Source organism: Schistocerca serialis, chromosome 7, assembly GCF_023864345.2.
Source record: "Schistocerca serialis cubense isolate TAMUIC-IGC-003099 chromosome 7, iqSchSeri2.2, whole genome shotgun sequence".
NCBI lineage: Eukaryota > Metazoa > Arthropoda > Insecta > Orthoptera > Acrididae > Schistocerca > Schistocerca serialis.
In genome coordinates, this window is record NC_064644.1 from 516,015,632 (window position 1) to 516,043,419 (window position 27,788).

A 27,788-nucleotide genomic window follows, 5' to 3' on the forward strand; every position below is an offset into this window, starting at 1 on the left:
ATATTTTTTTCTCAGCTGAAAACAGTCCTACGAATGCGAAAAGTTGCGTATGTATTATTTGAAGTCTCCTGAGTGAGCGCGCAAAGTTTCCGCCTCTTGTGACAGATAACGTAGCTGCAGGAGAGTTTCAAAATAGTGTCTGTAGGGGATGCACGTTACAAGCAACGTGTCGTCATTGAATTTCTCGCTCTACAGAAAGAAACTGAGGGGAATATTCACAAACGCTTGTGGAAAGTCTGTGCAGTATCTGATGTCGACAGAAGTACAGTTAGTCGTTGGGCGCGGAGGGTGAAGACATCAGAAGGCGGTTCGGCGGAGCTCCACGATTTGCAGCGCTCGGGAAGACCATCCACGGCTGTCACAGCTACCATGTTGCAGCGAGCTGATGTCATTCGCGAGGACAGGCGTATTAAGACTCGGCACTTGGTGCTGCATCTGTCAATCAGCAAAGGAAGTTCACACAGTGAAGCACTGGTTCCGCCACCAGGACACGAACTAGTACTGACAGGTCACACACGCCCTTGTTTCGCGCTGGAGGAAGGCCATGGAACGGGATGGAGATTACATCAAAAAATAGGGTGTGTAGATAAAACACCATTCTTTCGTGTGTAATTCTCATTGTGTTCAATAAAGAATTGTTGAGGAAAAAAATGCGGCGAATTACTTTCTGGGCAGCCCTTGTAGCTCAACAAACAAAATTTTTGACTCTCTTTGTCATCTGAAAAGTTCGTAAGAATATAGAGTTCTACTACTGTGGGGGAATGGGCTTTGAATCTTCTCTCATGGCTGTGGTAATGAGTCCAGCTGAAGAAACTGCAGAAATATAAGGAATTAAGAAGATGGTATCTGGATAACAGAAGAGAAGTAAATGATGATTAAGAGATTCAAGGGAGCATTGGTCAATGTTTGACTGCGTAAGAGAAGAGAATATAAGAGCATGCTAATGAGTAGATTTCAGAGATAAAACGCTAAAGGTAGCAGAGGATCAAATATGCAGAACAGAAAACACCTAGTAGAATTCCTTGGATAACACAAGATATATTGACTGAATCGACGAAACAAGAAAATAAAAACAAGCAGAAACCGAATTAGGGAAAATTTGCTACGTTGTTGTTGTTGTGGTCTTCACTACTGAGACTGGTCTGAGGCAGTTCTCCATGCTACTCTATCCTGTGCAAGCTTCTTCATCTCCCAGTACCTACTGCAGCCTAATTCCTTCTGAATCTGCTTAGTGTATTCATCTCTTGGACTTCCTCTACGATTTTTAGCCTCCACGCTGCCCTCCAATACTAAATTGGTGATCCCTCGATGCCTCAGAATATGCCCTACCAACCGATCCCTTCTTCTAGTCAAGTTGTGCCACAAACTCCTCATCTCCCCAATTCTATTCAATACCTCCTCATTAGTTATGTGATCTACCCATCTAATCTTCAGCACTCTTCTGTAGCCCCACATTTCGAAAGCTTCTATTCTCTTATTTTCTAAACTATTTATCGTCCATGTTTCACTTCCATACATGGCTACACTCCATACAAATACTTTCAGAAACGACTTCCTGACACATAAATCTACTCTCGATGTTAACAAATTTCTCTTCTTCAGAAACGCATTCCTTGCCATTGCCAGTCTACATTTTATATCCTCTCTAATTCGACCATCATCATATATTTTGCTCCCCAAATAGCAAATCTCCTTTACTACTTTAAGTGTCTCATTTCCTAATCTAATTCCCTCACCATCATCAGACTTAATTCGGCTACATTCCATTATCCTCGTTTTGCTTTTGTTGAAGTTTATCTTATATCCTCCTTTCAAGACACTATCCATTCCGTTCAACTGCTCTTCCAAGTCCTTTGCTGTCTCTGACAGAATTACAATGTCATCGGCGAAGGTCAAAGTTTTTATTTCTTCTCCATGGATTTTAATACCTACTACGAAGTTTTCTTTCGTTTCCTTTACTGCTTGCTCAATATACAGATTGAATAACATCGGGGAGAGGCTACAACCCTGTCTCACTCCTTTCCCAACCACTGCTTCCCTTTCATGTGCCTCGACTCTTATAACTGCCATCTGCTTTCTGCGCAAATTGTAAATAGCCTTTCGCTCCCTGTATTTTACCCCTGCCACCATCAGAATCTGAAAGAGAGTATTCCAGTCAACATTGTCAAAAGCTTTCTCTAAGTCGACAAATGCTAGAAACGTAGGTTTGCCTTTCCTTAATCTTTCTTCTAAGATAAGTCGTAGGGTCAGTATTGCCTCACGTGTTCCAACATTTCTACAGAATCCAAATTGATCTTCCCCGAGGTCGGCTTCTACTAGTTTTTCCATTCGTCTGTAAAGAATTCGCGTTAGTATTTTGCAGCTGTGACTTATTAAACTGATAGTTCGGTAATTTTAACATCTGTCAACACCTGCTTTCTTTGGGATTGGAATTATTATATTCTTGAAGTCTGAGGGAATTTCGCGTCTCATACATCTTGCTCACCAGATGGTAGAGTTTTGTCATGACTGGCTCTCCCAAGGCTGTCAGTAGTTCTAAAAGAATGTTGTCTACTCCCGGGGCCTTGTTTCAACTCAGGTCTTTCAGTGCTCTGTCAAACTCTTCACTCAGTATCATGTCTCCAATTTCATCCTCATCTACATCCTCTTCCATTTCCATAATATTGTCCTCAAGAACATCGCCCCTGTATAGACCCTCTATATACTCCTTTCACCTTTCTGCTTTCCCTTCTTTGCTTAGAACTGGGTTTCCATCTGAGCCCTTGATATTCATTCAAGTGGTTCTCTTTTCTCCAAAGGTCTTTTTAATTTTCCTGTAGGCAGTACCTATCTTACCCCTCGTGAGATAAGCCTCTATATCCTTACATTTGTCCTCTAGCCATCCCTGCTTAGCCATTTTGCACTTTCTGTCGATATCATTTTTGAGACGTTTGTATTCCTTTTTTCCTGCTTCATTTACTGCATTTTTATATTTTCTCCTTTCAGCAGTTAAATTCAGTATCTCTTCTGTTACCCAAGGATTTCTACTAGCCCTCGTCTTTTTACCTACTTGATCCTCTGCTGCCTTCACTACTTCATCCCTCAAAGCTACTCATTCTTCTTCTACTGTATTTCTTTCCCCCATTCGTGTCAATTGATCCCTTATGCCCTCCCTGAAACTCTGTACAACCTCTGGTTCTTTCAGTTTATCCAGGTCCCATCTCCTTAAATTCCCACCTTTTTGCAGTTTATTCAGTTTCAATCTACAGTTCATAAGAAATAGATTGTGGTCAGAGTCCACATCTGCCCCTGGAAATGTCTTAGAGTTTAAAACCTGGTTCCTAAATCTCTGTCTTACCATTATATAATCTATCTGAAACCTTCTAGTATCTCCAGGGTTCTTCCATGTATACAACCTTTTTTCATGATTCTTGAACCAAGTGTTAGCTATGATTAAGTTATGCTCTGAGCAAAATTCTACCAGACGGCTTCCTCTTTCATTTCTTAGCCCTAATCCATGTTCACCTCCTACGTTTCCTTCTCTTCCTACTGTTGAGTTCCAATCAACCATGACTATTAAATTTTCGTCTCCGTTGACTACCTGAATAATTTCTTTTATCTCATCGTATGTATAAGAATGAAATTGACAGGAAGTGCAAAATAGGTAAGTAGTGACAACTAGAGGAGAAATGAAGAGCCAGAGGATAATTCGTCATATACTGACCGTGTAATGACTTGCACATTGTTAAGTTTAAGGCTGTTGGAAACCAGCAAGGGCACTCCAAGACACATCAGAGACATAACTCAAAAAGCAGGTAAAAGTAGTATCATTTAGGTTTCCAGATGTAAACAGTAACGGTAGAGGTCTGAGAATTGCAGACACTCTGGGCAGCTGTTCCACGGGAGAATATTAACTTCTCCATCCGCCGCCTAGATGTTGTTCCAGTACTTCACAGAAGAAAAATGTCACAAAAAGGCACGTCTCAGCAGACGCAGCAAGCTTGATACTTGCCACTGAGACCCGCAATGTCTATGGGCTTTACCCGGGTTACAGTGCAGCAACAGCGGTCCCAGTCATGAGAGGCCTCTGGTCAGGGCCAAGTGACGTAGACCACTGTTGCCAGCAGGCATAAGAGAAAGGGCAGTGACGTTTAGGTTTCAGCTGAGCTCTGTTGCTAGCAATCTTGCAGTTTGTTAATGTAATCCAGAAACAAGTCCACTTACCAGGTTGGAGAAGGGGAGGAATCTGGGTGTGACTGGCTGAAGGCGCCGTATAGGTGCAGGGCCACTCAACAGGTTGACGGGAGCCTGTCAAGTGTTGGTGGACTGGCAGGCTGACTATAGCAAGGGAGACATAGTGCGGCGAGACAATTTTAAAAACGCATGTTTTTGTATTCTGAAAGAGTTTCAGATTGACCTGTAAACACCTGCCTTCCCTCCAATCTGTGTTAGGGTACGACAAATTAGAGGAAACTGAAAGAAAGAGTTGTAGCTGAATAAATATCAGGAGCTCAGGTGCAAGCCAATACTAAGTAAAGAAGTGGAAACTGAAACGTGGGTGAAATCTATAGAAGAGCTATACAAAAGCAAACGAACTTAGAGACAACATTATGGTAGTAGAAAAGGATGGTATGGAAAATGTGATACTGCGAGAACCATTAAAAGACCTAAGCTGAAACGAGGTACTGAATGCAGTAGATCCAATTCTGTAGTAGTTAGCTGCTGACAGGTATGAATATAACCGAGCTATCCGTTTAATGTCATAATTACCAAATACTGGCAGGAATTACAAGTTGTTTATAGAAGAATGAGAAGACTGATGGAAACCGACCTCAGGGAATTTCAGTTTCGATTCCGGTGAAATGAAGGAACATGCGAAGCAACACTGACCCTACGATTTATCTTAGAAGGTAGAGTGAAGAAAGACAAACTTAAATTTGTAGCAATAGATGACTTAGTGACAGTTTTAGAGAATGTTCGCTTGAATACTCTCTTTGAAATTCGAAGTAGCAGGGAAGGTCATTTAGTCTGTAATTTGGCCAAGCATAAAGGAACTTAAGCAGAGATCTAGAAACGGAATTGATGTTCAGAGAAGACAAAATGGATCGTGTTCTCAAAAGATATTATAAGATGAATATCAACGAAAATGAGACAAAGGTAATAGATCATAGTAGAATTAAATCAGGCGATGTTGTGGAAGTTAGATTTGTAAATGGTACACCGGAAGTAGTAGGTGAGTTTGCTGTTTGCGCAGCAAAATAATTGCCGATGGCGGAGTAGAGTGGAAATAAGACACAGGCTGGTGATAGCAAGAAATGTGTTTCTGAACAAGAGAAATTTAAATGCTAGGAAGTCTTTTCTTTGGAGGGTGCCTCATGCGGAATTGAATTGTGAACGATAAGCGGTTCAGACTGGATGTCAACAGAAGCTTTTGAAAAGTACTACAGAAGAATGCTGAAGATTAGATGCGAAGATCGGGTAACTAATGAAGAGATAATGACTCGACCGGGGGAAAAATATGGCGTAACTTGACTAAAAGAATGTATCGGTTGATGCATCTTGATGCATGAAGGAATTATCAGTTTACCTATGGACAAAAGTGTGGTGCGTGAAAGTTTTGGTGTTAGACAAAGGCTTGAATGCGGTACACAGGTCAACTGGATGTAGGCTGCAGTAGTTATGTAGATACGAGGAGGCATCTACGGGGCTGACTTGCATGGACAGAGTGTACCACCTCCAAATGGACTCAGAAATTTCTCTACAAAACCATGGTTTATGAATACTGCAGTAGACAATGATAATTAGTAGTTTAGTTATTTTTTCACAAACATGAATTGCAATTCTATGAAAATCAAAGGAAGGATTGTAATACGATTGCGTAAAGCGAAATAATGCAACAGATCTACTATCAGTGAACTCTAAAATATTTTTGATGGACGATAAACAGCTACTAATTATTGTTCTACTCCCTTAGGTATCTTGAGCCAAGCTTGTAAGCATCTGCTTTCATCCTCTAGTTTAATTTCACTAGTTGAATAACAATTAATTCAGATAATAACTTGTTTTATTTCAAGGCGTTTGACACTGTATCCTACTGATAAATCTCTCTGTTGGTCAGCAGAATCTTGTAACCTACATTGACTAGAACATTCGATCAGACGACAACAGCCACAGATCGAATCTTCTTAAAGTGTAAATTTTATTCTAAAAGTAAATTTACTTTTTATGCAGCAAATACGAGTAGTAATCAGATCTTTTCTAAGCCAATGTTCATTCAGCGCTGCAGTTTAAAATTCCCATATGTACTCAACTACTGACGTACTGTAAACTATATGCGAGTATTTAATGTCCAGGAAGGAACAGCTGGGTAAAAATTATAAAGAATTTTCGTTCTAAGTTTCAGTGAAAAATAAGCAGTTGAGGAATCAGTTTAAACGTCAGCGGTTCTGTGTCTAACTGAAGCCAAATTAGGTACTTTGAACTTATGTAAAGTGACTGCTAATTATAATGTTCCCGCTCTCCCATATCTTAAATACAAATTCAAACTTTAATCAAAGAAAATTTTGTTTTCCCATTCTCCTATTTACCGAAACGTTACATGCTGGATGCAACAAGATTGAGGATGAATCATTGTCTTTCATAGCCCATATGCTAACTTGTTTCTTAATAAACATTCGTCTACAGGCAAAGTGCGTTGGGGCCACGCTGTGTTTGAACTTTATATGTGCACCAAGAGCAAGAGGGATATCTCCAAGTGACGTCGGGAATGTGTCTCTCAGGAACACCATGTACGACGGTACAGTTAAGCGGGGAGAGATCAGTTATTAGCCTGTTAACGTCAACCTGACTACGCCCGTGCGATCTTTCACTGGGAATCTGTGACACTCTTCATAACTGTAGCGCGGTAGATCTCACAGGTCCATACATGACTATTCACCACTACTGAACTCGCCGTCTCAGGTGGAACGGACTTCATACGACAGACAAGACGGTATGAATCAACAATACAGCGCCGTTACAGCTACTAACTAAATGAAAAGCGGGGGCAGAAAGCTATAGCTTGCACTTTCTATGAGTGTTACGGATGTTGAAGCTGTTGCCATATTACATTCTACACACTACTATGCACGACATTCGTGTCGCGAGTAAGTAATCTACTGCTGACTGAAGGTTCCTCAACCACGCGAGCAACTTTTTCATAGCCACAGAATTTCCTCATCTTTGTGACGCGTAACATTAAGTAGTGAATAATGGAGGTCATTTTTAAAGCTGCCGTTGTAAGCGTCTAAAGACCGAAGTCTCGTCTTATTGTGCTTCAGCGCAGAAAATCATGCCTCGCAAGTCGCTTGCGTGAACGAGATTGTGAGGATTATGTAATAAGCATCATATAGACTGAAGCACATACTGATATGCATGTTATGTTGTGACAAAAGTTTACACGCACATGGTCTGCAACTCTGACAGGTGTCCGAACCACTTCGGGACAAACAAGTGGCATCCTTTGCAGTTTGGTCTTAGAAATATTCGTTATGTTGGTCGTCTTCTTCCTCACTCTGACAGTATGAGTCATTCACGTCTTGGTGCGCAGGTTGCACATGTTCATGTCAAAGAGTTTTAGGCAGTACATTAAAACGTTTTGGAAAATGTTCTAATTCTTTTGACAGCAGTTCTTGATCGACATTTGCAACTGATGAGAGATACTTTAATGTGTCATTAGGAACCCCATTTTGTTAATTTCATTGAAGTTTTTCGGGCCCAAACAAATGGCATCCTTCATTAAGTATTCGTTGCAATGGAATTTTGCGTCTATTTTAACTACGGCTGCGTTAACAATGACTTTATACATAGAAATAAAACAGAATCTCTGTGGGTCCGCATACAGTAACTTTAGCTCGTCTAGGATAGCTCATACCGTTTTTTTTTTTAGATATTCTTCTTAATGGTATAATATTCTAATGTAGGAGTTTGTAGATATCGGCTTACCAGGGTTGATAGATCAAACATTTTCTTGAATGCGAACGCTGTCAGGACAGTTTCGAATTTCAGTAAGGAATCCATCAACGGCTTCGATTGTAACGAAACTTTTGGCTCGCACTCCATGCTCGAAGATATGACTCTTAAAGTTTTATCAACGCGACGTATCGAATTTTCCTCATAATCCTTTGTTATGTAATCGTCTTAATTTGTTTTGAACAGCTGTTATTCACGAAATTTTCTCCACTCATAATGATGTGCGCTTAAATGATTCCTGGGTAAATACACTGGTAGACTCCAAGAGTCCAGAAGAGTTCTTTTGCCTCAGTACAACTTAACGTCGTACCTCCCAACACTAAATTTAAACATGCACGTAAAAATGCGTGAAAATTAATTTTGCCATATTTTGTTTACTATCGGCTGAAGACTAATATACCTGCCTGCCGCATTTCCTGTGCATTCTGAAGATACGCTAATAAAATCTTGCAATTTTAAGCCTAAATGGGCTAATTCATGAGTTAGAAGACCTCTGTTAGATCTTCCTATTGATTTCCGAACAGGAACCATGCTGATCGCCAGTTCTTGTGGAATTCCATCCTTAACACAGCGTGCACAAATTACAACCTGATCAACAACGCCAACATCCCGATAAGGATTCGCACTGAGGCTGAAAGATTTCGCCGCCTGAATTTCTTCGACGATCTCTTGCTTAGCTTTTAAGAACTCGATTATACTTCGATAACAGGACAGCTAAATTTAGAAAATTTCCGTGATCCAGGTTTAAGCCTCCGACGATATCCGTCAAGGAGTACAAGGCCTCACTTTTTCCACGATAAGCGGTACCTTGTTTAGATATAGATATTATTACAGCAGTGATTCTTTTCAGAAACAGACGCCCAATGGAAGTCTCTTGCACATATTTTTGTCTTAGATGTTGTTCAACGTTTTCTCTCTCTCTCTCTCTCCGTTTTTTTATTTTTTTATTTTTTTCTTTGCTGTTAGCAAGTCGACCACTGCTAACCGATGACTGTTGCTTTCTTCATGTTTGACGAGTTATTTGTAAATATGTTTTTTCACGGAGCAACAGCCTCAGTAAACGGACTTTTTACTCCTTCTTTCTTCATCTCGTGAGACAGGGAGATATAAAATATGTTATATAATTCTAGAGAATAAGAGACAGATTCTCGTCGAATTGCATCTCTGGTTGGTAACTTACAGTAGTAAACTAGATTTCCATCAAAAGGCAAGCTGTTTTTATCAGCCGAGGGCTGGATAGGATGGAAATAGGAGAAAATTAATTTCTCTGCAGTGGTGGCACTTTTTCTTGGTGGATCAAAATTAGAAAGCTTTTGGCTTTCACAGTAACCGTCGTCTCTTAATGAAAGTGGCGCTGGTGCGATGCTGTCGATATTTGCACTCGCTCCGGTATCGCTAAAAACTGGTAGAATTGCTTCTTTACAATTATCCAGTTTTTAGTTTGTCGCCAATATTGATGATAATGGCCCTATAAAAATGATATACAGGGTGAGTCACCTAACGTTACCGCTGGATATATTTCGTAAACCACATCAAATACTGACGAACCGATTCCACAGACCGAACGTGAGTAGAGGGGTTAGTGTAATTGTTTAATACAAACCATACAAAACTGCACGGAAGTATGTTTTTTAACACAAACCTACGTTTTTTTAAATGGAAGCACGTTAGTTTTGTTAGCACATCTGAACATATAAACAAATACGTAATCAGTGACGTTTGTTGCATTGTAAAATGTTTATTACATCCGGAGATATTGTAACCTAAAGTTGTCGCTTGAAACCTCCGACGTTCAGTTGCGTGTTGTAACAAACACGGGCCACGGTCGGTGAGCAGCGTCTGCAGGGACATGTTTACGATGACGACCGTGTTTACGAGTGTGGCTGTAGTGCACTATTGTGGTTTGGTCTAGCTGTCGCAGTGTCCGCATGTAGCGCTTGCTGCTATTGTTATTCTACATTCGTCTCCGCACGCAGACCAACTGTAGTACACCGTGTTACCAGACGCCTGTGATAATGTAGTGTTGTAGGAACTGTGACCATGGTGTATTCGAACTCTGAAAAGGCAGAGATGATATTCATCTATGGCGAGTGTCGACGAAATGCAGCTGAAGCCTGCAGGGTGTATGCAGAACGGTACCCGGACAGAGAGCATCCAACGTGCCGCACATTGCAAAACGTCTACCGCCAACTGTATGCAACAGGTATGGTCGTAGTACGCAAACGTGTCCGTAACAGGCCCGTCACAGAAGAAGCAGGTGCAGTTGGTGTGTTAGCTGCTGTTGCCATGAACCCACACATGAGTACACGGGACATTGCGAGAGCCGGTGGACTGAGTCAAAGTAGTGTCATGCGCATACTGCATCGTCACTGCTTTCATCCGTTTCATGTGTCGCTACATCAGCAATTACATGGTGATGACTTTAACCATCGAATGCAATTCTGTCAATGGGCATTATCAGAGAATGCGTTGCAGTTCTACCTGTTTACCGATGAAGCGGGTTTCACAAACCACGGGGCAGTGAATCTACGGAACATGCGTTACTGGTCCGTGGACAATCCTCGGTGGCTCAGACAGGTAGAGCGACAGCGACCGTGGACTGTAAATGTGTGGTGCGGAATCGTTGGCGACCACCTCATTGGTCCTCACTTCATTGCAGGGGCCCAAACAGCTGCAACATACATCGCGTTTCTACAGAATGATCTGCCAACGTTGCTCGAAAATGTCCCACTGGAAACGCGTCGACGTATGTGGTATCAGCATGATGGTGCACCTGCACATTCCGCAATTAACACTATGCTGACCCTTGACAGGATGTTCGACGTGCGTTTCATAGGACGTGGAGGACGCTTAAATTGGCCAGCCCGTTCTCCTGATCTTACACCCCTGGACTTCTTTCTGTGGGGTAAGTTAAAGGAGAATGTGTACCGTGATGTGCCTACAATCCCAGAGGATATGAAACAACGTATTGTGGCAGCCTGCAGTGACATTACACCAGATGTACTGCGACGTGTACGACATTCATTACGCCAGAGATTGCAATTATATGCAGCAAATGATGGCCACCACATTGAACATCTATTGGCCTGACATGTCGGGACACACTCTATTCCACTCCGTAATTGAAAACGAAAACCACGTGTGTACGTGTACCTCACCCGTCATGGTAATGTACATGTGCGTCAGTGAAAAAGACCAATAAAAAGGTGTTAGCATGTGGACGTAATGTGCTGTTCCAGTCTCTTCTGTACCTAAGATCCATCACCGTTCCCTTTGGATCCCTACGTAATTCGGTGCTCTCCGATACACACGATCGAACAGCGGAGGAGTGGTACTCAAGCGTCAACTTTAGGTTACAATATCTCCGGATGTAATTAACATTTTACAATGCAACAAACGGCACTGATAATGTATTTGTTTATATGTTCAGATGTGCTAACAAAACTAACGGGGTTCCATTTAAAAAAACGTAGGTTTGTGTTAAAAAACATACTTCTGTGCATTTGTTTATGGTTTGTATTAACCAATTACACTAGCCCCTCTCCTCACGTTCGACATGTGGAATCGGTTCGTCAGTATTTGATGTGGTTTACGAAATATATCCAGCGGTAATGTAGGTGACTCACCCTTTATATATATATATATATATATATATATATATATATATATATATATATAATCTTAGTAACATCACACAATATTTTTCAATACGATACTGAGAGAAAATTAGGAAGCACCTCAGGATTGAAAGAAAAAAAAAAAAAAAAAGGAACCATCCATCCGTTTGTTAAGCCGATGATGTTCATGAATCAGACTTTGTGTTATGTTATGTCCCATAAACTGTATACATACAACAAATATTCAAAATGCAGATTCATGTTGTTGCATATTTTTGTTTGTAAGCTGGTGGATTTAATACGAAACAAATTTTTATGTTTGTTGCATCAGCTTAAAAAAGAGTATAAATCGACATTTACAAAATTTTTGTGTATGTACAGTTTATGGGAATAACATAACATAAATTCCAATTCCTAAATTGTTTACTTTTAGATTGTCATAACTTTCGTCTAAAACAGATAATTTTGACAGTTGCCAATTGCTTTAATTTCGAAGATAGAAAGGAATCAAAAGGTGAAACAATGCTTACAATTTGTTGCTAGTAGACTATATACTGAACAGGTTAAATTAGAGAAAAGTGTTGTGTACATAGTTCCGCATAGTCAGTGCGTACACAACTATCCCACTAGAGCGCGCCCCGCTAAGCACAACAGCGCAGGCGCAGCGCTCGTCCATCTCCGCACTACGAAATGGCGCTGTCTTAGAGACGGACCAAATTCTGCTTCCGCCGCTCCGCGTATTAATATGTAACGCAGCCAATGAGATTGCTGCTAACATAGAACCTTTTCTCCTTGCGGATCACACTCGCGCAGTGATACCTGAATGCGCGAGGTATTATAACGAGTGTACAGACCTCCAATTAGTCAGTCTGCATTAGTCTGCATGAGTCTGCATTAGTCTGTAGTCAAGTTTCAGTCTCCGCCTAATAAGATTATCATATTCCTGTACATAGCCATGAAGAGAAATGTATAGACACTTTGTCAAGTATCAGAGATATGTGAGAGTAAGATTAACATACCAAGACCAAAGGAACTTCAGATTGTCAATTGTAAACAGCATCCAGAATCAAGTTACGTAATATCTATGTTTTCTATTATTTTAATAAATGTGTGTGAAAATTAATCAAGTTCTGTTTAAAGTTGGTCACTGTCAATCTGCTACTCTTAGCGTGCAAGTGGCATTTCTATCGTCTGACCTAACGGCAGAAGATAAACACCCCACAATAAGACCACGAGACATATTGCTGACACTCGCCTACTTCGTTAGAGCGACAAGTCAACTAATCGGATGGTGTGTGTACTGAAGGTCTTACAGTACGCACTCCACAAAAAGCAACTGTATTAAAATTTTAATTCCTTCCGATTTTGATGATCTTCAGGCACATGAGGTGTAGACGTAAAAGAAAGCCTGGACTGCTTTGGATTCGAAGCCGCTGTTTGTAATTCCATCTTTCTTTTATTTTTGCGTTTATAGGAACGAGATTTGCGTTTATATATGACTGTGTTTAAAAACGTATTAAATTAGGTAATTATTACATACAAAGTGTTCAAATTAATAACTTTTTCTTTGAAAGGCAATTAAATTATAACTTACGTTTCCAATTGTAATGGACGATTTAGGTTTCCTATGTCCTTAACATATATAACGAGAATTAAAACCAACTCTACGACACTACAACTTTGAAAAAAATCAGTAAATCACAAAACAAGTGATATTACAAAGACTGCACGAACTGGCGTATTCCCAGGAATAAGCAGTGGGATGCGACGCCGGGGATGCGAGAGACCAAGCTTTTAAAATCAGGGAATTTCCCGACTTGCGATGCTAAGTTGCGTTTCGTTTCTCCACTAATGAAAGACAATAAATACGTTAATTTATAAAAGTTGTTGACAGTTTCGTATAATGATATTTTTAGTGAAAACTGGCAACCCCAATAACAGTTTAATTATAATTAATGTATAATTTTCAACTTCCCTCTCTGAAAAATGAAAATTTTCAAAAATAGGGAAGTTATTGACTCCAGTCCGATTTTCAAAAATCGAGTTTTCGTCAGATCTCGACGTTTTAAGGTCCTAACATATTTACGATAAAGTCCGTTCATGTCCTTGTGTGCGTATGTGTGTGTGTGTGTGTGTGTGTGTGTGTGTGTGTGAGAGAGAGAGAGAGAGAGAGAGAGAGAGTGAAACCCCTAAACATGTTTTGTATGGACTGACCCGTGGCGTTTGAAAGCTATTCGCTAAGCTTAGATTTCTTGAAAGTTGGAAACGTATAGAGTAAATTTTGAGAAAATAGAAATATGAAGTTTCTTAAAAAATATGCATGATTTTAATATCTTTTAAATACTCAACTGAATGCCTCCAAAACCCAATCAGCACTTTTTCTCAAGAAGCGAGGTCAAATGACGCGTATTTTATTGAAATCGGTTGATTCGGTCAAAAGTTACCGCCAATCAAATATTTACAAAAAGGATTTCTTTAAAAAAACCAACATAGTTTCTGGTAGTTAAAACACCACGTAGAGTGCCCTCAAAATCGCTCAATTCATTTAGAAGATATTGCTACAAGAAGTTTTGAAAAAAGAGCTTTTTCAAAATAACTCTTAAATATCTTGAGGGAGCAATGTGTTTGAAGAGACATTATTTCTTGTTCTAAAAACGAGCATCAATGCCACAGTTCAGTTAATCGCTCGGTAAATATTATTGCTCAAAAACATATTAAAATTCCATTATTACTTTCCGAGCTCAAGGAGCTCGAAAATGAGAAAACAAGTCCTATTTTTGAGCTCGAAGAGTTCAATAATTGCGAACAGAATTGACCTCAGAGTCAACCATTTTTAAAATTCTTCTGTTTCATTTCTCTCTATGTATGTGTGAACTACTTTCCACGTTGCTCGTAAACCAGGCGCTTCAGTGTGGAACCACGCGACTGCTACGGCCGCAGGTTCGAATCCTGCCTCGGGCACGGACGTGTGTGATGTCTTTAGGTTAGTTAGGTTTAAGTAGTTCTAGGGGACCGATGACCTCAGATGTTAAGTCCCATAGTGCTCAGAGCCATTTGAACCATTTTTTTCGTAAACCAGGGGTATGTAAAGTAGGGGTGCACCGCAGGGTGGGACCCGGCTGGCAAACACTACCTCGACTATACGGCCAGTCCGACCCCAGTGCTACCTGGCGGTAGCTAATGCGCGACGTGGGCCAACGTTCAGCTGTGCACACCGAGGGTGACGCTAGATAGCAGAGATTAGAGCCAACGAGCCAGCCATTCGATCAGGTCGGAGGAACGCATTTATATTTATCACACCACATGTGTTATCTAATATTAGCTATCTGGGACTAGCAGATAACGAGCGGCTTCTGAAAACTAACTCATATGGAGTTATCAGGTGGAAGCCGTTCCTACGATGTCAGTTTGTCATTTTTTTACATGATTCAGTTTCAGTGTAGTCATTATTCTACCGCTATTTGATAGTGTTTTCTATGTTGCTGAGTCTCCTACGCTACTTTGTAACTATAAACGAATAAAGCATTAAAGTTATTTCTTGCATAACGTTGTTTGTTATAAGACACATAACTTCGGCAAGTAACGATACTGAAAGTATGTTTATTGCACCGGAGGAAAAGGCTCGAATTAAACTGTTTCGAAATTTATAGCTCATATGTGATTTAATGATACAATATCTTGACTTTGCTTATCAGGCGGCTGTCTGATAGCGGCAGTTGCCGTTCCTGCGGCCGCCGTAATTATTTCGATATATGTGTAGCAAGACGGTAAGTGTTCCTGGCAACGGCTGTGTATGTAGAACAGGAAGAAGGAAAGAAGAGGAAAAGGAGACAAGAAAAGAAAGGACATCAGTCAGTGCTTAAGAGAATGGGAAAAGGTGGGCTATTATCTGTGACATATATTAAAATTTTTGGATACGTAATTTTAAACGAAGATTGTTAATGTTTTTAGCGTTACTAGAGTTCAACACGTAGCAAATTCTAGAGTAAGGTCTTCACAGAATAGTTACATACTACACAGGTAAAGTATATCATATCTACAACGATACATGAGTATAACAACAGATCGTATAACAATAGATCGTACCAAATATTTTCACTTTGCTTACTTTGCTTACGAGAGTGTCATGTCCAGACACTCTGTGACCAAAATGGTACTGAAACAGAGGATAACAGACTAAAGGCCGAAATACTAAATGTCTTTTTCCAAAGCTGTTTCACAGAGGAAGACTGCACTGTAGTTCGTTCTTTACATTGTAGCTCAGATGACAAAATGTTAGATATCGAAATAGATGACAGAGGGATAGAAAAATAATTAAAATCGCTCAAAAGAGGAAATGCCGTTGGACCTGATGGGATATCAGTTCGTTTTCACACAGAGTACGCGAAGGAACTTGCCCCCTTCTTGCAGTGGTGTACCGTAGGTCTCTAGAAGAGCGTAGAGTTCCAAAGGATTGGAAAAGGGCACAGGACATCTCCGTTTTCAAGAAGAGACGTCGAACAGATGTGCAGAACTATAGACCTATATCTCTAACGTCGATCAGTTGTAGAATTTTGGAACACGTATTATGTTCGAGTATAATGACTTTTCTGGAGACTAGGAATCTACTCTGTAGGAATCAGCATGGGTTTCGAAAAATACGATCGTGTGAAACCCAGCTCGCGCTATTCGTCCACGAGACTCAGAGGGCCATAGACGCGGGTTCCCAGGTAGATGCCGTGTTTCTTTACTTCCGCAAGGCGTTTGATACAGTTCCCCACAGTCGTTTAATGAACAAAATAAGAGCATATGGACTATCAGACCAATTGTGTGATTGGATTGAAGAGTTCCTAGATAACAGAACGCAGCATGTCATTCTCAATGGAGAGAAGTCTTCCGAAGTAAGAGTGATTTCAGGTGTGCCGCACGGGATTGTCGTAGGACCGTTTCTCCTCACAGTATACATAAATGACCTTGTGGATAACAACGGAAGTTCACTGAGGCTTTTTGCGGATGATGCTGTAGTATATCGAGAGATTGTAACAATGGAAAATTGTACTGAAATGCAGTAGGATCTGCAACGAATTGAAGCTCGGTGCAGGGAATGGCAATTCAATCTCAATGTAGACAAGTGTAATGTGCTGCGAATACATAGAAAGAAAGATCCTTTATCATTTATCTACAATAAAGCAGGTCAGCAATTGGAAGCAGTTAATCCCATGAATTATCTGGGAGTAGGCATTAGGAGTGATTTAAAATGGAATGACCACATAAAGTTGAACGTCGGTGAAGCAGATGCCAGACTGAGATTCGTTGGAAGAATCCTAAGGAAATGCAATCCGAAAACAAAGGAAGTAGGTTACAGTACATCTGTTCGCCCACTGCTTGAATACTGCTCACCGGTGTGGGATCCGTACCAGATGGGGTTGATAGAAGAGATAGAGAAGATCCAACAGAGAGCAGCGCGCTTCGTTACAGGATCATTTAGTAATCGCGAAAGCGTTACTGAGATGATAGATAAACTCCAGTGGAAGAGTCTGCAGGAGAGACGCTCAGTAGCTCGGTACGGGCTTTTGTTGAAGTTTCGAGAACATACCTTCACCGAGGAGTCAAGTAGTATATTACACCCTCCTACGTATATCTCGCGAAGAGACCATGATGATAAAATCAGATTAGAGCCCACACAGAGGCATACCGACAATCTTTCTTTCCACGAACAATACGAGACTGGAATAGAAGGGAGAACCGATAGAGGTACTTAAAGTACCCTCCGCCACACACCGTCAGGTGGCTTGCGGAGTATGGATGTAGATGCAGATGTATATGTTCCATCATGCTATAATCCTTCATCTTAATCTTTATCTTCCACATATTATACCAATGTACGTTAAGAAATATGGAATACAAATCCAATTATTGCGTTCTGGACAAATCTTCGAAGCAAACACTTGAAACGAACTCGCGGAATCCAGATACTGATGGCTCCATTTATGCAAGTATCGATGTACCTGATTGTACACAGTTGGAGGTCACAGGGGCCTGAAGATGGCATTACTGAGATGCTGCCGGCCGGAGTGGCCGAGCGGTTCTAGGCGCTTCAGTCTGGAACCGCGCGACCTCTACGGTCGCAGGTTCGAATCCTGCCTCGGGCATGAATGTGTGTGCTGTCCTTAGGTTAGTTAGGTTTAAGTAGTTCTAAGTTCTAGGCGACTGATGACCTAAGAAGTTAAGTCGCATAGTGCTCAGAGCCATTTGAACCATTTGAACTGAGATGCTGAAACGATTTCCTCTGTAATTATTTGACCGGTTGCTTTCCTTTATTTGCAATTGATCAAGAGAGATTGAAAAATGAGTTTCGACGTCTGGAGCTTCGCCACCGCTGACATATTCTCTCCCTCCATCATAGCGTTACAGAAGTCGCCAACGGACCCGCCGTATTCCAGCTACTGAGGAACGTATTCCGGAGGTCACACTCCAAGAGCCCCAGCGAAGTACACGTAGCGTAGCAAGGCAGCTGTGTGTCTCGCAAGGCACGGTCGTTGACGTGCTGCACGAGCATGGACTGCACAACCATCATTATTCTTTAACACCCGCATCCTGCAGACTGCCGTCTGCGGATGCAGCATCGTGAATGGTTCCAGCAACAACAGGAAGCCAACGACGACTTCATAAACATTGTAATATGGCCGAATGAAGCAGCGTGCACTGGTGAGGGTGTCTTCAATGTGCACAATGCTCACCATGAGTGTGATATTAGCCCGCACTTCACCTGCGACCGTGGATATCAAGTTGGCCTTGGCATCAGTGTCTGGGCCGGAAACTGGGAGACAGGAGTTTGAGTTCCTACTTGTTGAATAACCGGTTGACTGTCGAAGGTATCATGCATTCCTCTCAAACTATTTTCTTGATGCACTAGAAGATGGTCCACTTCAGGTTCCTCAGAACTTTACTGTTCCAATGTGATGGTGCACCTCCATACTTTGGAATTAATGTGCGGCAATATTTAGACAGAACATTTTCAGGGAAATAGCTCCGGCGGGATGGATCAGTTTGTAATGCCTCGGCGTTCACCTGACCTAAATCCCTAGGATTGCTTCCTCTGGGGACACTTGAAGAAGCACGTGTGTTCTACACCTCCGACAAAATATGTGGAAGAACTGATAGCGCGTGTTGATGCTGCTCTTGTATCTGTAGATGCATCCACGTTGCGAAGAGTGCAGAGCTGTTTGATCCAGTTGGTCGCGCAAAGTTTGGACATGCTGGGAGGTCGCTTTGAGCATCTGCTCTGAGGACAACGTTTTCCTTTGTAAACGTTGTGAGGTCACTGATATGGAGATTATTATTATACACTCCTGGAAATGGAAAAAAGAACACATTGACACCGGTGTGTCAGACCCACCATACTTGCTCCGGACACTGCGAGAGGGCTGTACAAGCAATGATCACACGCACGGCACAGCGGACACACCAGGAACCGCGGTGTTGGCCGTCGAATGGCGCTAGCTGCGCAGCATTTGTGCACCGCCGCCGTCAGTGTCAGCCAGTTTGCCGTGGCATACGGAGCTCCATCGTAGTCTTTAACACTGGTAGCATGCCGCGACAGCGTGGACGTGAACCGTATGTGCAGTTGACGGACTTTGAGCGAGGGCGTATAGTGGGTATGCGGGAGGCCGGGTGGACGTACCGCCGAATTGCTCAACACGTGGGGCGTGAGGTCTCCACAGTACATCGATGTTGTCGCCAGTGGTCGGCGGAAGGTGCACGTGCCCGTCGACCTGGGACCGGACCGCAGCGACGCACGGATGCACGCCAAGACCGTAGGATCCTACGCAGTGCCGTAGGGGACCGCACCGCCACTTCCCAGCAAATTAGGGACACTGTTGCTCCTGGGGTATCGGCGAGGACCATTCGCAACCGTCTCCATGAAGCCGGGCTACGGTCCCGCACACCGTTAGGCCGTCTTCCGCTCACGCCCCAACATCGTGCAGCCCGCCTCCAGTGGTGTCGCGACAGGCGTGAATGGAGGGACGAATGGAGACGTGTCGTCTTCAGCGATGAGAGTCGCTTCTGCCTTGGTGCCAATGATGGTCGTATGCGTGTTTGGCGCCGTGCAGGTGAGCGCCACAATCAGGACTGCATACGACCGAGGCACACAGGGCCAACACCCGGCATCATGGTGTGGGGAGCGATCTCCTACACTGGCCGTACACCACTGGTGATCGTCGAGGGGACACTGAATAGTGCACGGTACATCCAAACCGTCATCGAACCCATCGTTCTACCATTCCTAGACCGGCAAGGGAACTTGCTGTTACAACAGGACAATGCACGTCCGCATGTATCCCGTGCCACCCAACGTGCTCTAGAAGGTGTAAGTCAACTACCCTGGCCAGCAAGATCTCCGGATCTGTCCCCCATTGAGCATGTTTGGGACTGGATGAAGCGTCGTCTCACGCGGTCGGCACGTCCAGCACGAACGCTGGTCCAACTGAGGCGCCAGGTGAAAATGGCATGGCAAGCCGTTCCACAAGACTACATCCAGCATCTCTACGATCGTCTCCATGGGAGAATAGCAGCCTGCATTGCTGCGAAAGGTGGATATACACTGTACTAGTGCCGACATTGTGCATGCTCTGTTGCCTGTGTCTATGTGCCTGTGGTTCTGTCAGTGTGATCATGTGATGTATCTGACCCCAGGAATGTGTCAATAAAGTTTCCCCTTCCTGGGACAATGAATTCACGGTGTTCTTATTTCAATTTCCAGGATTGTAACTGGTTGCTAATTTATTACGTCTGAGCGGATGTACTACCTGTGGTATAAATGACTAGTAGATGTTGAGTTATTTAACTGTGCAGTCATCTTTAGCACATTGAAGTTTCTGTTGTTTTTGTAGTTTTTCTGTCCTACGACAGGCCATTTGTTTCAGCTGTGTATTTCTGACTTGTCTGACGACGTCTTTGTTACGTTCACCGTATCAAAGCACTGTATAATGTAAATGTCGGATATGGGTGGTTTAAGAAACAGTATACAGGGTGAGTCACCTAACGTTACCGCTGGATATATTTCGTAAACCGCATCAAATACTGACGAACCGATTCCATAGACCGAACGTGAGTAGAGGAGCTAGTGTAATTGTTTAATACAAACCATACAAAAACGCACGGAAGTGCGTTTTGTAACATAAACCTAAGTTTTTTAAAATGGAACCACGTTAGTTTTGTTAGCACATCTGAACATATAAACAAATACGTAATCAGTGCCGTTCGCTGCATTGTAAAATGTTAATTACATCCGGAGATATTGTAACCTAAAGTTGACGCTTGAAACCTCCGACGTTCAGTTGCGTGTTGTAACAAACACGGGCCACAGTCGGCGAGCAGCATCTGCAGGAACCCGTTTCATGTGTCGCTACATCAGCAATTACGTGGTGATGACTTTAATCATCGAGTGAAATTCAGTCAATGGGCATTAACAGAGAATGCGTTGCAGTTCTACCTGTTTACCGATGAAGCGGGTTTCACAAACCACGGTGCAGTGAATCTACGGAACATGCATTACTGGTCCGTGGACAATCCTCGGTGGCTCAGACAGGTAGAGCGACAGCGACCGTGGAATGTAAATGTACGGTGCGGAATCATTGGCGACCACCTCATTGATCCTCACTTCATTTCAGGGGCCCATACAGCTGCAATATACTCGTACATCGCGTTTCTACAGAATGATCTGCCAACGTTGCTCGAAGATGTCCCACTGGAAACGCGTCGACGTATGTGGTATCAGCATGATGGTGCACCTGCACATTACGCAATTAACACTAGGCTGACCCTTGACAGGATGTTCGACAGGCGTTTCATAGGACGTGGAGGACGCATAAGTTGGCCAGCCCGTTCTCCTGATCTTACACCTCTGGACTTCTTTCTGTGGGGTAAGTTAAAGGAGAATGTGTACCGTGATGTGCCTACAACCCCAAAGGATATGAAACAACGTATTGTGGCAGCCTGTGGCGACATTACACCAGATGTACTGCGGCGTGTACGACATTCATTACGCCAGAGATTGCTAATGTGCTTTCTTTGTTTAGGAGACTAAGGTCTCCATAGTTGTGTATGATGACTGGTGGGAAGCCAGTCGCGGATTTGTTTGGGTTCTGCGTAGCTGCTTGTGAATTTGTGAGTGCTGCAGTCGCAGGGTTGTTCGTGGTGGTCCCTGCGTTGCCGTTGTTGTTAATTTGCGGTGTAGTTGGCGTTGCCAACAGCACTCGGCGGTTGCCTCGTGAGTTTGCGGGCTCACTTATTTGTGTGTTTGGCTGCTGTCTGCGTCGGGGACCGAACTGCTGCCACGGTCCGTCTTCTGTGTTAGTTGTGTCCTCCGTCGGCTCTGGCTCCAGTTCCGTCAGTGCTCGGGCCGCCGGAGGTGAAAGAGGGCGCATATCTTTCGAGTTTTCAGCAGGCGCTTGTGTGTGTGATGTGGGTGTTGCTGTCTGCGTGTGTTCACTGCCCATCAGCACTGCGATCAGCTCTTGCTGATCTGCAATCTGCTTGTCCTTTAAGGCGACTGCCTCTTGGACAGTGGGACGGCAATGCTGGCGGGCGTAGCCGGCATTCCCTCCTCTTGGGCGGCAGCTTTGCTGCGGGTTAATTGTGGGGAAGCGCAGGAAAGATCGGCCATCTTTGCTGCTTGGAGAAATTTTATTCGGATAGGGAAGGATGTACGACAATTTTGCTCCGTTTGCGAAACGACAATTATTGCTTTTTTCGGCGAAAGTGTAGTGTATTGTGTCCCTACGGGAGTCCCTACGACCTATCTGCGCGATGTGCAATGCGCGGCGCAAGAGAGCGCGGATAGAAGAGAGCAGCCTACAGTGAGCGGGGCTATCCAACGTGAACGGGCCCCTGACACCGAGATTAGCCTACCAAAGAACGGGAGAGTCCCGCTGGGGTGGTTTGCAACCGGAGTTGCGGGAAGTTGAGCCGAAACTCTTGACGCTTGGCGGCTGGAAGCGTTAAGCGGCTTGCGCTGGTTCGCGGAGCTCAGAAGAGCGTCACCGGCAGCTACGCCAGTTGTTGCTTATTTGAGACCACTCCGAGGAACTATCAGAGGGGCAGCTACGCCAGGTGCAGAGAGCAGCGTTCCGCTCCGGTCGGCTGCTCGACTGCGAGTACGCCGACTCTGCAACAATGTATGATTGAATAAATGGTTTCTACCATGGAAACTAAGCATTTCCGGACATCAGTTCGTTAGACCTTTTCTGTTTCGTATCCTCTCATCGATCAGTTCCTAGCGTTTGGACACGGTGGAAAAAAACCTTGTGCTAAACAGGCTGTTTTTAAACTACATCCTGATGCTGTCTAGGAGTTAGAGAGAGGGATGTAGTCGTTGACTGGGGCACGTTCACCAAAGAATAATATAGGAGCAGCTGAGAGAGCTGAAGAGTTTACTCAGGGTGCATCTTAAAGTTGTCTTACCCGTGGACAAGTGCAACGCTACAATCTTACTGGAGAAGCAGGATTATATTAAAAAGATGAAGTGTTTACCATCTAATCCAGTGTATCGAAGGCTCTGTGCTAGCCTGACAAAAAAGGTTAAGAGGAAGAGTAACAGGCTCCTGAACAAAAGATCCTTGTCGCAAGAGACTTTCAAGAGAACTATAATTGAGCTGTCCCTCCTAGAGTATTTGGTCTGTCAGTGGCGCTGGTGCTTTAGCATACGGCGTAGAAAAACACCTTGCTACTCTAATGAACTCACTAGTAAGTGGGTGTATGTCACATTAAGAACGTGGCGTATTTCTTACGTCGATTAGAAGCGTTGAATGACCACTACAGTTTAGTAAGTCTCGATGAGGTCTCACTCTTTACACGCATACCTCTGAGTGAATGGTTGCGGTTAAATTTGGCATCGAATTAAGGAAGGTACTTCGACATGTGTTGACTTCCACTTGCATTTTATTCAGTGATCAGTTCAGATTGAGTTGTGATGGGGAGCCATTTGTGCATGAAGATTTCGAGGCCCTGGAGTCGGCGTCATGAAGTCTGCATGTTTTTTTTAGATATGAATGCTATACTTTTATTTGACTTCAAGGAGGTGAGAATTTAAACGACTGTTTAGAACGTCTGAACTGGAGCCACCCTCCACGATGGAACTGGAAAGGATGGCTGCCTTCCCTTTTGTGAAGGGTTGGACAGGAGGAAGCCTGATGGTAAGTTGGGACATGCCGTTCATTGGAAGCCAACGCAAGCCAGTTGTTACCATCCGGCAGAGCATCAAGGGGTACTTTGTACCTTGCTTTGTACCGCCCATGTTATCACAGGCCCTGAAAGTTAGTCAACTGAGTTAGCCACCTCAGCCACCTATACTAAGAAACGTCATAGTGGAAGGCAGATCAGACGCACTTTGCGCTATCGGCCAACGGTGAATTGGGTGAGTGATGAAGTCTATGGCCGTTGTGTCTTACGCAGGTAGCTTTTCCAACAGGATTTGTGGACAGGAATGTGTTTTCGGACCACCATTTAAGATTATGGCCCTTTTAGAGTCTCTAGAGAATAATCTGGGTTTGTGTTAGGCAGATGTCTACCTTATCCCTTGAAATTGTGACATGTCATACTTTGGTCAGATTACCAGGACCGTGAAGCACCTGTGTAGTGAGTGTGTGTCACACACTGTTACACAACGTGAGCAAATCGGTTACTGCAGAACATTGCCCGGACACCGGTCATCCTAAGAAATATAATGACACGGAGATTCTTGGGACAGTTAGGAAGCGGTTGAGATTAAATTAGCAAGGAACGTTATAAATTCTGACAGGGCTTCCGTTCTCTCTCTGGTCAAATAACAGAAGGACAAAGTTAAGGCTACGTCTCATGTTGCTAATTAATGTTCATTATCGATAACTTCTGGTGTTGGCCGTCTGCGGTTGTGTATTGGCACAAACGTTTGTGTGTGTGCGTGCATGTGTGTACGTGTCTGCGCGCGTTGTCTTTGATCTTACGGCCTCATACTGGCATTTTAATTTTCTTTGCAAAGCACTCTCTCGTTACATTTGTGCATTGAAAATGACAGTGCGAGAAACTGTCGAAATATTGGTGGCTGTCGAAGATGTCACCTGGTTGCATTTCTGTAAATTGTCTGAACACTCTTAAGTTGGTGACAATTTTCACATTGATTACATTTCTAAAACGTGCACAAATAAGGTCATTTTTAATAAATTAAACTGTATTTATATTTCAAAAACATATTACATATGGAAACTCTGTTTTGTAGGCCACGATTTGGGACTAATTCAGGTGTGAGCTTAAGTAGTACACGAGTTTTTTATTGATTCACATTAAGCGAAACAAAACGTAGAGGAACTGGAAATGTAAAAAGTCTTCATTAATGTATGCAGCATTCTTCACACATGAAGTGCAGAGATGACAACAGGTGTAGTCTTACTACGATTGAGATACCACGTTCTCATGTCTCGTGCAACACAGACACAATTATTTTAGTCATTCTTGCATGATAAAACTTTTGATACATAGTAAGTATAAGAACACTGCAGGTTTATCTTAAAACGTAAAATAGTAGTGAAGAGAGAGGCAGCGATAACATTCCATCATTGCAAACTGCTGTTTTCCAGGTGGCTGGATGGCACCTCTGCTATTATTGGTGCTGCTGTTGCGAGTCGCCGCTGCCGACCTCAGCACCCACTACAGTGACAGCGGTCATCTGCTGCTGTTGTCGTCCAACAGGAGTGAGTCTCTCAGCAGTTTCAGTGACACTGAGATTCTGTACGCTTATTTAAAACACGCTTGAAACGAAAAATTGTAAACCAGACCATACATTAAAGACCAACTCTAAATAGAATTACATGACACAAACTACACGAAATACCCTCGGACTTCAAGAAGAATATAATAATTCCAATCCTAAAGAAAGCAGGTGTTGACAGATGTGAAAATTACCGAACTATCAGTTTAATAAGTCACGGCTGCAAAATACTAACGCGAATTCTTTACAGACGAATGGAAAAACTGGTAGAAGCCGACTTCGGGAAAGATCAGTTTGTATTCCGTAGAAATATCGGAACACGTGAGGCAATACTGAACCTACGACTTATCTTAGAAGCTAGATTACGAAAAGGGTAATCTACGTTTCTAGCATTTGTAGACTTAGAGAAAGCTATTGACAATGTTGACTGGAATACTCTCTTTCAAATTCTGAAGGTGGCAGGAGTAAAATACTGTGAGCGAAAGGCTATTTACATTTTGTACAGAAACCTGATGGCAGTTATAAGAGTCGAGGGGCATGAAAGGGAAACAGTGGTTGGGAAGGGAGTCAGACAGGATTGTAGCCTCTCCCCGATGTTGTTCAATTTGTATATTGAGCAAGCAGTAAAGGAAACAAAAGAAAAATTCATAGGAATTAAAATCTATGGAGAAGAAATAAAAAAATGAGGTTCGCCGATGACATTGTAATTCTGTCAGAGACAGCAAAGCACCTGGAAGAGCAGCTGAACGGAATGGACAGTGTCTTGAAAGCAGGATATAAGATGAACATCAACAAAAGCAAAACGAGGATAATGGAATGTAGTCGAATTAAGTCGGGTGATGCTGAGGGAATTAGATTAGGAAATGAGACACTTAAAGTAGTAAAGGAGTTTTGCTATTTGGGGAGCAAAATAACTGATGATGGTCGAAGTAGAGAGGATATAAAATGTAGACTGGCAATGGCCAAGAAAGCGTTTCTGAAGAAGAGAAATTTGTTAACATCGAGTATAGATTTAAGTGTCAGGAAGTCATTTCTGAAAGTATTTGTATGGAGTGTAGCCATGTGTGAAATTGAAACATCGATGATAAATAGTTTGGACAAGAAGAGAATAGAAGCTTTCGAAATGGAGTGCTACAGAAGAATGCTGAAGATCAGATGGGTAGATCACATAACTAATGAGGAGGTATTGAATAGAATTGGGGAGAAGAGGAGTTTGTGGCATAACTTGACTAGAAGAAGGGATCGGTTGGTAGGAAATGTTCTGAGGCATCAAGGCATCACCAATGTAATATTGGAGGGCAGCGTGGAGGCTAAAAATCGTAGAGGGAGACCAAGAGATGAATATACTAAGCAGAATCAGAAGGATGTAGGTTGCAGTACGTACTGGCAGACGAAGCAGCTTGCACAGAATAGAGTAGCACGGAGAGCTGCATCAAATCAGTCTCAGGACTGAAGAGCACAACAAGTAAGTTTCATAAGTGGCTTAACACATTCAGAAAAGACAAAACGTCGAATAGCTTGCTGCTGTTTGGTTCTACCGACTTCTTCTTGCTACACTCAAATATGGGCCAAAAGGGAATCTGAAATGTTGAACGTTACTTGGGAACTGGCTCCGACCCCGTAACGTTCGACATTTCGTTTTGTCCTGATGTCCCACGAGCTGTTGCTACGTGGCTACGTGGCCACGTGATATGATTCTCACGAATTAATCTCTCTCAAATTCGACGATCTATAGCCATAACTGGTTCTTAAACCTAAATTTCTATGTATAAAAGTAGATGTAACATAACATAAAATTTCTATCACAGCATTACATTGCTTTAAATTTTCTGTTTGTTTTTTAAATCAATGAATGTACACAACATCAGTTGCCGTCATTCTCAAATGCTCAACGTTCATTGCTGAAAGACTGCTAACAGAGAAACACATATAACTATATTTCATTATTTATTAGTTATCCAGACTAATTATAGTTATATAATTCCAACGAATAAAGTTTTTATAAGCTATCTTCACCCAGCAAGCAATATAAAATCAGTAATTAAATTCATAAAATTCTTGTCACTATTACAAAATCCAACGAATAAAGTTTTTATAAGCCATCTTCACCCAGCAAGCAATATAAAAACTGTAATTAAATTCATAATATTCTTGTCACTATTACATTAGGTGCACTACGTCCTTTCCTTGAATTTTTACTAAAATGTATAGTTATACAACAACTTACAGAATGAAATATAACTGATCTTAACAAAAATTGTAGTACTGCTAACAACTATTACATTATACTACTATATACGAATTAGAATTTTGCATCTCACCGTACCTTCTACAAGAAATTCATGATTGAGAAGAATTAAATCTCAGCAATCAAGATTTATTTACAGCAGCTATAATCTTAACGTTAGGATTAATGTCTAAATCAACCCTAAGTTCCTTGTTCTAAACTTATGTTA

At 42.5% G+C, this 27,788-nt stretch overlaps 1 protein-coding gene across 1 annotated transcript in view; it reads left to right on the top strand.

Annotated features, from left to right (window-relative positions):
* Positions 1-25,312, top strand: part of LOC126412443 (myogenesis-regulating glycosidase-like) — a 144,654-nt gene extending 119,342 nt beyond the window's left edge. The window contains exon 7 of the mRNA XM_050082047.1: positions 25,202-25,312. The gene's annotated coding sequence lies outside the window, so the exon portion shown is untranslated. The remainder of the gene's footprint in view (positions 1-25,201) is intronic.
* The last annotated feature ends 2,476 nt before the right edge of the window (positions 25,313-27,788 follow it).